Genomic DNA, 11278 nt, shown 5'->3' with positions numbered 1-11278 from the left:
TGTTTTTAACCTTAAATATCGCTTATTTTCATCGAAATCCCTGTTTTTCCCCTAAAATATCGCTTATTTTCATAGAAATCCCTGTTTTTAACCCGAAAATATCACTTATTTTCATAGAAATCCCTGTTTTTCCCCTAAAATATCGCATATTTTCATAGAAATCCCTGTTTTTCCCCTAAAATATCGCATATTTTCATAGAAATCCCTGTTTTTCCCCTAAAATATCGCTTATTATCATACAAATCCCCGTTTTTAACCTTAAATATCGCTTATTTTCATAGAAATCCCTGTTTTTCCCCTTAAATATCGCTTATTTTCATGGAAATCCCTGTTTTTCCCCTTAAATGTCGCTTATTTTCATAGAAATCCCTGTTTTTCCCCTTAAATATCGCTTATTTTCATGGAAATCCCTGTTTTTCCCCTAAAATATCGCTTATTTTCATAGAAATCCCTGTTTTTCCCCTTAAATATCGCTTATTTTCATGGAAATCCCTGTTTTTCCCCTTAAATGTCGCTTATTTTCATAGAAATCCCTGTTTTTCCCCTTAAATATCGCTTATTTTCATGGAAATCCCTGTTTTTCCCCTAAAATATCGCTTATTTTCATAGAAATCCCTGTTTTTCCCCTTAAATATCGCTTATTTTCATAGAAATCCCTGTTTTTCCCCTTAAATATCGCTTATTTCCATAGAAATCCCTGTTTTTCCCCTTAAATATTGCTTATTTTCATAGAAATCCCTGTTTTTCCCCTAAAATATCGCTTATTTTCATAGAAATCCCTGTTTTTAACCTTAAATATCGCTTATTTTCATAGAAATCCCTGTTTTTAACCTTAAATATCGCTTATTTTCATAGAAATCCCTGTTTTTAACCTTAAATATCGCTTATTTTCATAGAAATCCCTGTTTTTCCCCTTAAATATCGCTTATTTTCATAGAAATCCCTGTTTTTAACCTTAAATATCGCTTATTTTCATAGAAATCCCTGTTTTTCACCTTAAATATCGCTTATTTTCATAGAAATCCCTGTTTTTAACCTTAAATATCGCTTATTTTCATAGAAATCCCTGTTTTTCCCCTTAAATATCGCTTATTTTCATAGAAATCCCTGTTTTTCCCCTAAAATATCGCTTATTTTCATAGAAATCCCATTTTTTAACCTTAAATATCGCTTATTTTCATAGAAATCCCTGTTTTTCACCTTAAATATCGCTTATTTTCATAGAAATCCCTGTTTTTCCCCTTAAATATCGCTTATTTTCATAGAAATCCCTGTTTCTAACCTTAAATATCGCTTATTTTCATAGAAATCCCTGTTTTTCCCCTAAAATATCGCTTATTTTCATAGAAATCCCTGTTTTTAACCTTAAATACCGCTTATTTTCATAGAAATCCCTGTTTTTCCCCTTAAATATCGCTTATTTTCATAGAAATCCCTGTTTTTCCCCAAAATATCGCTTATTTTCATAGAAATCCCTGTTTTTAACCTTAAATATCGCTTATTTTCATAGAAATCCCTGTTTTTCCCCTAAAATATCGCTTATTTTCATAGAAATCCCTGTTTTTAACCTTAAATATCGCTTATTTTCATCGAAATCCCTGTTTTTCCCCTAAAATATCGCTTATTTTCATAGAAATCCCTGTTTTTAACCCGAAAATATCACTTATTTTCATAGAAATCCCTGTTTTTCCCCTAAAATATCGCTTATTTTCATAGAAATCCCTGTTTTTCCCCTTAAATATCGCATATTTTCATAGAAATCCCTGTTTTTCCCCTAAAATATCGCATATTTTCATAGAAATCCCTGTTTTTCCCCTAAAATATCGCTTATTATCATAGAAATCCCCGTTTTTAACCTTAAATATCGCTTATTTTCATAGAAATCCCTGTTTTTCCCCTTAAATATCGCTTATTTTCATCGAAATCCCTGTTTTTCCCCTTAAATGTCGCTTATTTTCATCGAAATCCCTGTTTTTCCCCTTAAATGTCGCTTATTTTCATAGAAATCCCTGTTTTTCCCCTTAAATATCGCTTATTTTCATGGAAATCCCTGTTTTTCCCCTAAAATATCGCTTATTTTCATAGAAATCCCTGTTTTTCCCCTAAAATATCGCTTATTTTCATAGAAATCCCTGTTTTTCCCCTTAAATATCGCTTATTTTCATAGAAATCCCTGTTTTTCCCCTTAAATATCGCTTATTTTCATAGAAATCCCTGTTTTTCCCCTAAAATATCGCTTATTTCCATAGAAATCCCTGTTTTTCCCCTTAAATATTGCTTATTTTCATCGAAATCCCTGTTTTTCCCCTAAAATATCGCTTATTTTCATAGAAATCCCTGTTTTTAACCTTAAATATCGCTTATTTTCATAGAAATCCCTGTTTTTCCCCTTAAATATCGCTTATTTTCATCGAAATCCCTGCTTTTAACCTTAAATATTGCTTATTTTCATAGAAATCCCTGTTTTTAACCTTAAATATCGCTTATTTTCATAGAAATCCCTGTTTTTCCCCTAAAATATCGCTTATTTTCATAGAAATCCCTGTTTTTAACCTTAAATATCGCTTATTTTCATAGAAATCCCTGTTTTTCCCCTAAAATATCGCTTATTTTCATAGAAATCCCTGTTTTTAACCTTAAATATCGCTTATTTTCATAGAAATCCCTGTTTTTAACCTTAAATATCGCTTATTTTCATAGAAATCCCTGTTTTTCCCCTAAAATATCGCTTATTTTCATAGAAATCCCTGTTTTTCCCCTAAAATATCGCTTATTTTCATAGAAATCCCTGTTTTTCCCCTAAAATATCGCTTATTTTCATAGAAATCCCTGTTTTTAACCTTAAATATCGCTTATTTTCATAGAAATCCCTGTTTTTAACCTTAAATATCGCTTATTTTCATAGAAATCCCTGTTTTTCCCCTTAAATATCGCTTATTTTCATAGAAATCCCTGTTTTTCCCCTAAAATATCGCTTATTTTCATAGAAATCCCATTTTTTAACCTTAAATATCGCTTATTTTCATAGAAATCCCTGTTTTTAACCTTAAATATCGCTTATTTTCATAGAAATCCCTGTTTTTAACCTTAAATATCGCTTATTTTCATAGAAATCCCTGTTTTTCCCCTAAAATATCGCTTATTTTCATAGAAATCCCTGTTTTTCCCCTTAAATATCGCTTATTTTCATAGAAATCCCTGTTTCTAACCTTAAATATCGCTTATTTTCATAGAAATCCCTGTTTTTCCCCTAAAATATCGCTTATTTTCATAGAAATCCCTGTTTTTAACCTTAAATACCGCTTATTTTCATAGAAATCCCTGTTTTTCCCCTTAAATATCGCTTATTTTCATAGAAATCCCTGTTTTTCCCCAAAATATCGCTTATTTTCATAGAAATCCCTGTTTTTAACCTTAAATATCGCTTATTTTCATAGAAATCCCTGTTTTTAACCTTAAATATCGCTTATTTTCATAGAAATCCCTGTTTTTAACCTTAAATATCGCTTATTTTCATCGAAATCCCTGTTTTTCCCCTAAAATATCGCTTATTTTCATAGAAATCCCTGTTTTTAACCCGAAAATATCACTTATTTTCATAGAAATCCCTGTTTTTCCCCTAAAATATCGCATATTTTCATAGAAATCCCTGTTTTTCCCCTAAAATATCGCATATTTTCATAGAAATCCCTGTTTTTCCCCTAAAATATCGCTTATTATCATACAAATCCCCATTTTTAACCTTAAATATCGCTTATTTTCATAGAAATCCCTGTTTTTCCCCTTAAATATCGCTTATTTTCATGGAAATCCCTGTTTTTCCCCTTAAATGTCGCTTATTTTCATCGAAATCCCTGTTTTTCCCCTTAAATGTCGCTTATTTTCATAGAAATCCCTGTTTTTCCCCTTAAATATCGCTTATTTTCATGGAAATCCCTGTTTTTCCCCTAAAATATCGCTTATTTTCATAGAAATCCCTGTTTTTCCCCTTAAATATCGCTTATTTTCATAGAAATCCCTGTTTTTCCCCTTAAATATCGCTTATTTCCATAGAAATCCCTGTTTTTCCCCTTAAATATTGCTTATTTTCATAGAAATCCCTGTTTTTCCCCTAAAATATCGCTTATTTTCATAGAAATCCCTGTTTTTAACCTTAAATATCGCTTATTTTCATCGAAATCCCTGTTTTTCCCCTTAAATATCGCTTATTTTCATAGAAATCCCTGTTTTTAACCTTAAATATCGCTTATTTTCATAGAAATCCCTGTTTTTCCCCTTAAATATCGCTTATTTTCATAGAAATCCCTGTTTTTAACCTTAAATATCGCTTATTTTCATAGAAATCCCTGTTTTTCACCTTAAATATCGCTTATTTTCATAGAAATCCCTGTTTTTAACCTTAAATATCGCTTATTTTCATAGAAATCCCTGTTTTTTCCCCTTAAATATCGCTTATTTTCATAGAAATCCCTGTTTTTCCCCTAAAATATCGCTTATTTTCATAGAAATCCCATTTTTTAACCTTAAATATCGCTTATTTTCATAGAAATCCCTGTTTTTAACCTTAAATATCGCTTATTTTCATAGAAATCCCTGTTTTTAACCTTAAATATCGCTTATTTTCATAGAAATCCCTGTTTTTCCCCTAAAATATCGCTTATTTTCATAGAAATCCCTGTTTTTCCCCTAAAATATCGCTTATTTTCATAGAAATCCCTGTTTCTAACCTTAAATATCGCTTATTTTCATAGAAATCCCTGTTTTTCCCCTTAAATATCGCTTATTTTCATAGAAATCCCTGTTTTTCCCCTTAAATATCGCTTATTTTCATAGAAATCCCTGTTTTTCCCCAAAATATCGCTTATTTTCATAGAAATCCCTGTTTTTAACCTTAAATATCGCTTATTTTCATAGAAATCCCTGTTTTTCCCCTAAAATATCGCTTATTTTCATAGAAATCCCTGTTTTTAACCTTAAATATCGCTTATTTTCATAGAAATCCCTGTTTTTCCCCTAAAATATCGCTTATTTTCATAGAAATCCCTGTTTTTCCCCTTAAATATCGCTTATTTTCATGGAAATCCCTGTTTTTCCCCTTAAATGTCGCTTATTTTCATCGAAATCCCTGTTTTTCCCCTTAAATGTCGCTTATTTTCATAGAAATCCCTGTTTTTCCCCTTAAATATCGCTTATTTTCATGGAAATCCCTGTTTTTCCCCTAAAATATCGCTTATTTTCATAGAAATCCCTGTTTTTCCCCTTAAATATCGCTTATTTTCATAGAAATCCCTGTTTTTCCCCTTAAATATCGCTTATTTCCATAGAAATCCCTGTTTTTCCCCTTAAATATTGCTTATTTTCATAGAAATCCCTGTTTTTCCCCTAAAATATCGCTTATTTTCATAGAAATCCCTGTTTTTAACCTTAAATATCGCTTATTTTCATCGAAATCCCTGTTTTTCCCCTTAAATATCGCTTATTTTCATAGAAATCCCTGTTTTTCCCCTTAAATATCGCTTATTTTCATAGAAATCCCTGTTTTTCCCCTTAAATATCGCTTATTTTCATAGAAATCCCTGTTTTTCCCCTAAAATATCGCTTATTTCCATAGAAATCCCTGTTTTTCCCCTTAAATATCGCTTATTTTCATAGAAATCCCTGTTTTTCCCCTAAAATATCGCTTATTTCCATAGAAATCCCTGTTTTTCCCCTAAAATATCGCTTATTTTCATAGAAATCCCTGTTTTTCCCCTTAAATATCGCTTATTTTCATGGAAATCCCTGTTTTTCCCCTTAAATGTCGCTTATTTTCATAGAAATCCCTGTTTTTAACCTTAAATATCGCTTATTTTCATAGAAATCCCTGTTTTTAACCTTAAATATCGCTTATTTTCATAGAAATCCCTGTTTTTCCCCTTAAATATCGCTTATTTTCATCGAAATCCCTGCTTTTAACCTTAAATATCGCTTATTTTCATAGAAATCCCTGTTTTTCCCCTAAAATATCGCTTATTTTCATAGAAATCCCTGTTTTTAACCTCAAATATCGCTTATTTTCATAGAAATCCCTGTTTTTCCCCTAAAATATCACTTATTTTCATAGAAATCCCTGTTTTTAACCTTAAATATCGCTTATTTTCATAGAAATCCCTGGTTTTCCCCTTAAATATCGCTTATTTTCATAGAAATCCCTGTTTTCAACCTTAAATATCGCTTATTTTCATGGAAATCCCTGTTTTTAACCTTAAATATCGCTTATTTTCATAGAAATCCCTGTTTTTCCCTTTAAATATCACTTACTTTCATAGAAATCCCTGGTTTTCCCCTAAAATATCGCTTATTTTCATAGAAATCCCTGTTTTCAACCTTAAATATCGCTTATTTTCATGGAAATCCCTGTTTTTAACCCAAAAATATCGCTTATTTTCATAGAAATCCCTGTTCTTCCCCTTAAATATCGCTTATTTTCATAGAAATCCCTGTTTTTAACCTTAAATATCGCTTATTTTCATAGAAATCCCTGTTTTTCCCCTAAAATATCGCTTATTTTCATCGAAATCCCTGTTTTTCCCCTAAAATATCGCTTATTTTCATAGAAATCCCTGTTTTTCCCCTAAAATATCGCTTATTTTCATAGAAATCCCTGTTTTTAACCTTAAATATCGCTTATTTTCATGGAAATCCCTGTTTTTAACCTTAAATATTGCTTATTTTCATAGAAATCCCTGTTTTTAACCTTAAATATCGCTTATTTTCATAGAAATCCCTGTTTTTCCCCTAAAATATCGCTTATTTTCATAGAAATCCCATTTTTTAACCTTAAATATCGCTTATTTTCATAGAAATCCCTGTTTTTAACCTTAAATATCGCTTATTTTCATAGAAATCCCTGTTTTTCCCCTTAAATATCGCTTATTTTCATAGAAATCCCTGTTTTTCCCCTTAAATATCGCTTATTTTCATAGAAATCCCTGTTTTTAACCTTAAATATCGCTTATTTTCATAGAAATCCCTGTTTTTCCCCTTAAATATCGCTTATTTTCATAGAAATCCCTGTTTTTCCCCTTAAATATCGCTTATTTTCATAGAAATCCCTGTTTTTAACCTTAAATATCGCTTATTTTCATAGAAATCCCTGTTTTTAACCTTAAATATCGCTTATTTTCATAGAAATCCCTGTTTTTAACCTTAAATATCGCTTATTTTCATAGAAATCCCTGTTTTTCCCCTTAAATATCGCTTATTTTCATAGAAATCCCTGTTTCTAACCTTAAATATCGCTTATTTTCATAGAAATCCCTGTTTTTCCCCTAAAATATCGCTTATTTTCATAGAAATCCCTGTTTTTAACCTTAAATATCGCTTATTTTCATAGAAATCCCTGTTTTTAACCTTAAATATCGCTTATTTTCATAGAAATCCCTGTTTTTAACCTTAAATATCGCTTATTTTCATAGAAATCCCTGTTTTTCCCCTCAAATATTGCTTATTTTCATAGAAATCCCTGTTTTTCCCCAAAATATCGCTTATTTTCATAGAAATCCCTGTTTTTAACCTTAAATATCGCTTATTTTCATAGAAATCCCTGTTTTTCCCCTAAAATATCGCTTATTTTCACGGAAATCCCTGTTTTTAACCTTAAATATCGCTTATTTTCATCGAAATCCCTGTTTTTCCCCTAAAATATCGCTTATTTTCATAGAAATCCCTGTTTTTAACCTAAAATATCGCTTATTTTCATAGAAATCCCTGTTTTTCCCCTAAAATATCGCATATTTTCATAGAAATCCCTGTTTTTCCCCTAAAATATCGCTTATTTTCATAGAAATCCCTGTTTTTCCCCTAAAATATCGCATATTTTCATAGAAATCCCTGTTTTTCCCCTAAAATATCGCTTATTTTCATAGAAATCCCTGTTTTTAACCTTAAATATCGCTTATTTTCATAGAAATCCCTGTTTTTCCCCTAAAATATCGCTTATTTTCATAGAAATCCCTGTTTTTCCCCTAAAATATCGCTTATTTTCATAGAAATCCCTGTTTTTCCCCTAAAATATCGCTTATTTTCATAGAAATCCCTGTTTTTCCCCTCAAATATCGCTTATTTTCATAGAAATCCCCGTTTTTCCCCTAAAATATCGCTTATTTTCATAGAAATCCCTGTTTTTCCCCTAAAATATCGCTTATTTTCATAGAAATCCCCGTTTTTCCTCTAAAATATCGCTTATTTTCATAGAAATCCCTGTTTTTAACCTTAAATATCGCTTATTTTCATAGAAATCCCAGTTTTTAACCTTAAATATCGCTTATTTTCATAGAAATCCCTGTTTTTCCCCTTAAATGTCGCTTATTTTCATAGAAATCCCTGATTTTAACCTTAAATATCGCTTATTTTCATGGAAATCCCTGTTTTTCCCCTAAAATATCGCTTATTTTCATGGAAATCCCTGTTTTTCCCCTTAAATGTCGCTTATTTTCATAGAAATCCCTGTTTTTCCCCTAAAATATCGCTTATTTTCATAGAAATCCCTGTTTTTCCCCTTAAATATCGCTTATTTTCATAGAAATCCCTGTTTTTCCCCTAAAATATCGCTTATTTTCATAGAAATCCCTGTTTTTAACCTTAAATATCGCTTATTTTCATAGAAATCCCTGTTTTTCCCCTAAAATATCGCTTATTTTCATAGAAATCCCTGTTTTTCCCCTAAAATATCGCTTATTTCCATAGAAATCCCTGTTTTTCCCCTTAAATATTGCTTATTTTCATAGAAATCCCTGTTTTTCCCCTAAAATATCGCTTATTTTCATAGAAATCCCTGTTTTTAACCTTAAATATCGCTTATTTTCATAGAAATCCCTGTTTTTAACCTTAAATATCGCTTATTTTCATAGAAATCCCTGTTTTTCCCCTTAAATATCGCTTATTTTCATCGAAATCCCTGCTTTTAACCTTAAATATTGCTTATTTTCATAGAAATCCCTGTTTTTAACCTTAAATATCGCTTATTTTCATAGAAATCCCTGTTTTTCCCCTTAAATATCGCTTATTTTCATCGAAATCCCTGCTTTTAACCTTAAATATTGCTTATTTTCATAGAAATCCCTGTTTTTAACCTCAAATATCGCTTATTTTCATAGAAATCCCTGTTTTTCCCCTAAAATATCACTTATTTTCATAGAAATCCCTGTTTTTAACCTTAAATATCGCTTATTTTCATAGAAATCCCTGTTTTTCCCCTAAAATATCGCTTATTTTCATGGAAATCCCTGTTTTTAACCTTAAATATCGCTTATTTTCATAGAAATCCCTGTTTTTCCCCTTAAATATCACTTACTTTCATAGAAATCCCTGGTTTTCCCCTAAAATATCGCTTATTTTCATAGAAATCCCTGTTTTTAACCTTAAATATCGCTTATTTTCATAGAAATCCCTGTTTTTCCCCTTAAATATCGCTTATTTTCATAGAAATCCCTGTTTCTAACCTTAAATATCGCTTATTTTCATAGAAATCCCTGTTTTTCCCCTAAAATATCGCTTATTTTCATAGAAATCCCTGTTTTTAACCTTAAATATCGCTTATTTTCATAGAAATCCCTGTTTTTCCCCTAAAATATCGCATATTTTCATAGAAATCCCTGTTTTTCCCCTAAAATATCGCTTATTTTCATAGAAATCCCTGTTTTTCCCCTAAAATATCGCATATTTTCATAGAAATCCCTGTTTTTCCCCTAAAATATCGCTTATTTTCATAGAAATCCCTGTTTTTAACCTTAAATATCGCTTATTTTCATAGAAATCCCTGTTTTTCCCCTAAAATATCGCTTATTTTCATAGAAATCCCTGTTTTTCCCCTAAAATATCGCTTATTTTCATAGAAATCCCTGTTTTTCCCCTAAAATATCGCTTATTTTCATAGAAATCCCTGTTTTTCCCCTCAAATATCGCTTATTTTCATAGAAATCCCCGTTTTTCCTCTAAAATATCGCTTATTTTCATAGAAATCCCTGTTTTTAACCTTAAATATCGCTTATTTTCATAGAAATCCCAGTTTTTAACCTTAAATATCGCTTATTTTCATAGAAATCCCTGTTTTTCCCCTTAAATGTCGCTTATTTTCATAGAAATCCCTGTTTTTCCCCTAAAATATCGCTTATTTTCATAGAAATCCCTGTTTTTCCCCTCAAATATCGCTTATTTTCATAGAAATCCCCGTTTTTCCCCTAAAATATCGCTTATTTTCATAGAAATCCCTGTTTTTCCCCTAAAATATCGCTTATTTTCATAGAAATCCCCGTTTTTCCTCTAAAATATCGCTTATTTTCATAGAAATCCCTGTTTTTAACCTTAAATATCGCTTATTTTCATAGAAATCCCTGTTTTTCCCCTTAAATGTCGCTTATTTTCATAGAAATCCCTGATTTTAACCTTAAATATCGCTTATTTTCATGGAAATCCCTGTTTTTCCCCTAAAATATCGCTTATTTTCATGGAAATCCCTGTTTTTCCCCTTAAATGTCGCTTATTTTCATAGAAATCCCTGTTTTTCCCCTAAAATATCGCTTATTTTCATCGAAATCCCTGTTTTTCCCCTTAAATATCGCTTATTTTCATAGAAATCCCTGTTTTTCCCCTAAAATATCGCTTATTTTCATAGAAATCCCTGTTTTTAACCTTAAATATCGCTTATTTTCATAGAAATCCCCGTTTTTCCCCTAAAATATCGCTTATTTTCATAGAAATCCCTGTTTTTCCCCTTAAATATCGCTTATTTTCATAGAAATCCCTGTTTCTAACCTTAAATATCGCTTATTTTCATAGAAATCCCTGTTTTTCCCCTAAAATATCGCTTATTTTCATAGAAATCCCTGTTTTTAACCTTAAATATCGCTTATTTTCATAGAAATCCCTGTTTTTAACCTTAAATATCGCTTATTTTCATAGAAATCCCTGTTTTTAACCTTAAATATCGCTTATTTTCATAGAAATCCCTGTTTTTCCCCTCAAATATTGCTTATTTTCATAGAAATCCCTGTTTTTCCCCAAAATATCGCTTATTTTCATAGAAATCCCTGTTTTTAACCTTAAATATCGCTTATTTTCATAGAAATCCCTGTTTTTCCCCTAAAATATCGCTTATTTTCACGGAAATCCCTGTTTTTAACCTTAAATATCGCTTATTTTCATCGAAATCCCTGTTTTTCCCCTAAAATATCGCTTATTTTCATAGAAATCCCTGTTTTTAACCCGAAAATATCGCTTATTTTCATAGAAATCCCTG

At 30.6% G+C, this 11278-nt stretch overlaps 1 long non-coding RNA gene across 3 annotated transcripts in view; it reads right to left on the bottom strand.

Annotated features, from left to right (window-relative positions):
- Positions 1–5941: 5941 nt before the first annotated feature.
- LOC125687846 (uncharacterized) overlaps positions 5942–11278 on the bottom strand; it is a 95001-nt gene continuing 89664 nt past the window's right edge. The window contains exon 6 of one of the 3 annotated variants that reach the window (XR_007374441.1): positions 5942–5956. This is a non-coding gene — a long non-coding RNA (uncharacterized LOC125687846). Of the gene's footprint in view, positions 5957–6076; positions 6203–6335; positions 6367–11278 lie in introns of those variants that run through there. The other 2 variants (XR_007374442.1, XR_007374443.1) reach the window with 2 other exon arrangements.

The sequence above is a fragment of the Lagopus muta genome, unplaced genomic scaffold, assembly GCF_023343835.1.
Source record: "Lagopus muta isolate bLagMut1 unplaced genomic scaffold, bLagMut1 primary scaffold_92, whole genome shotgun sequence".
NCBI classification, from domain to species: domain Eukaryota; kingdom Metazoa; phylum Chordata; class Aves; order Galliformes; family Phasianidae; genus Lagopus; species Lagopus muta.
Note: the sequence above shows the minus strand (reverse complement) of the source record. Positions and strands in the feature narration are given on the sequence as shown.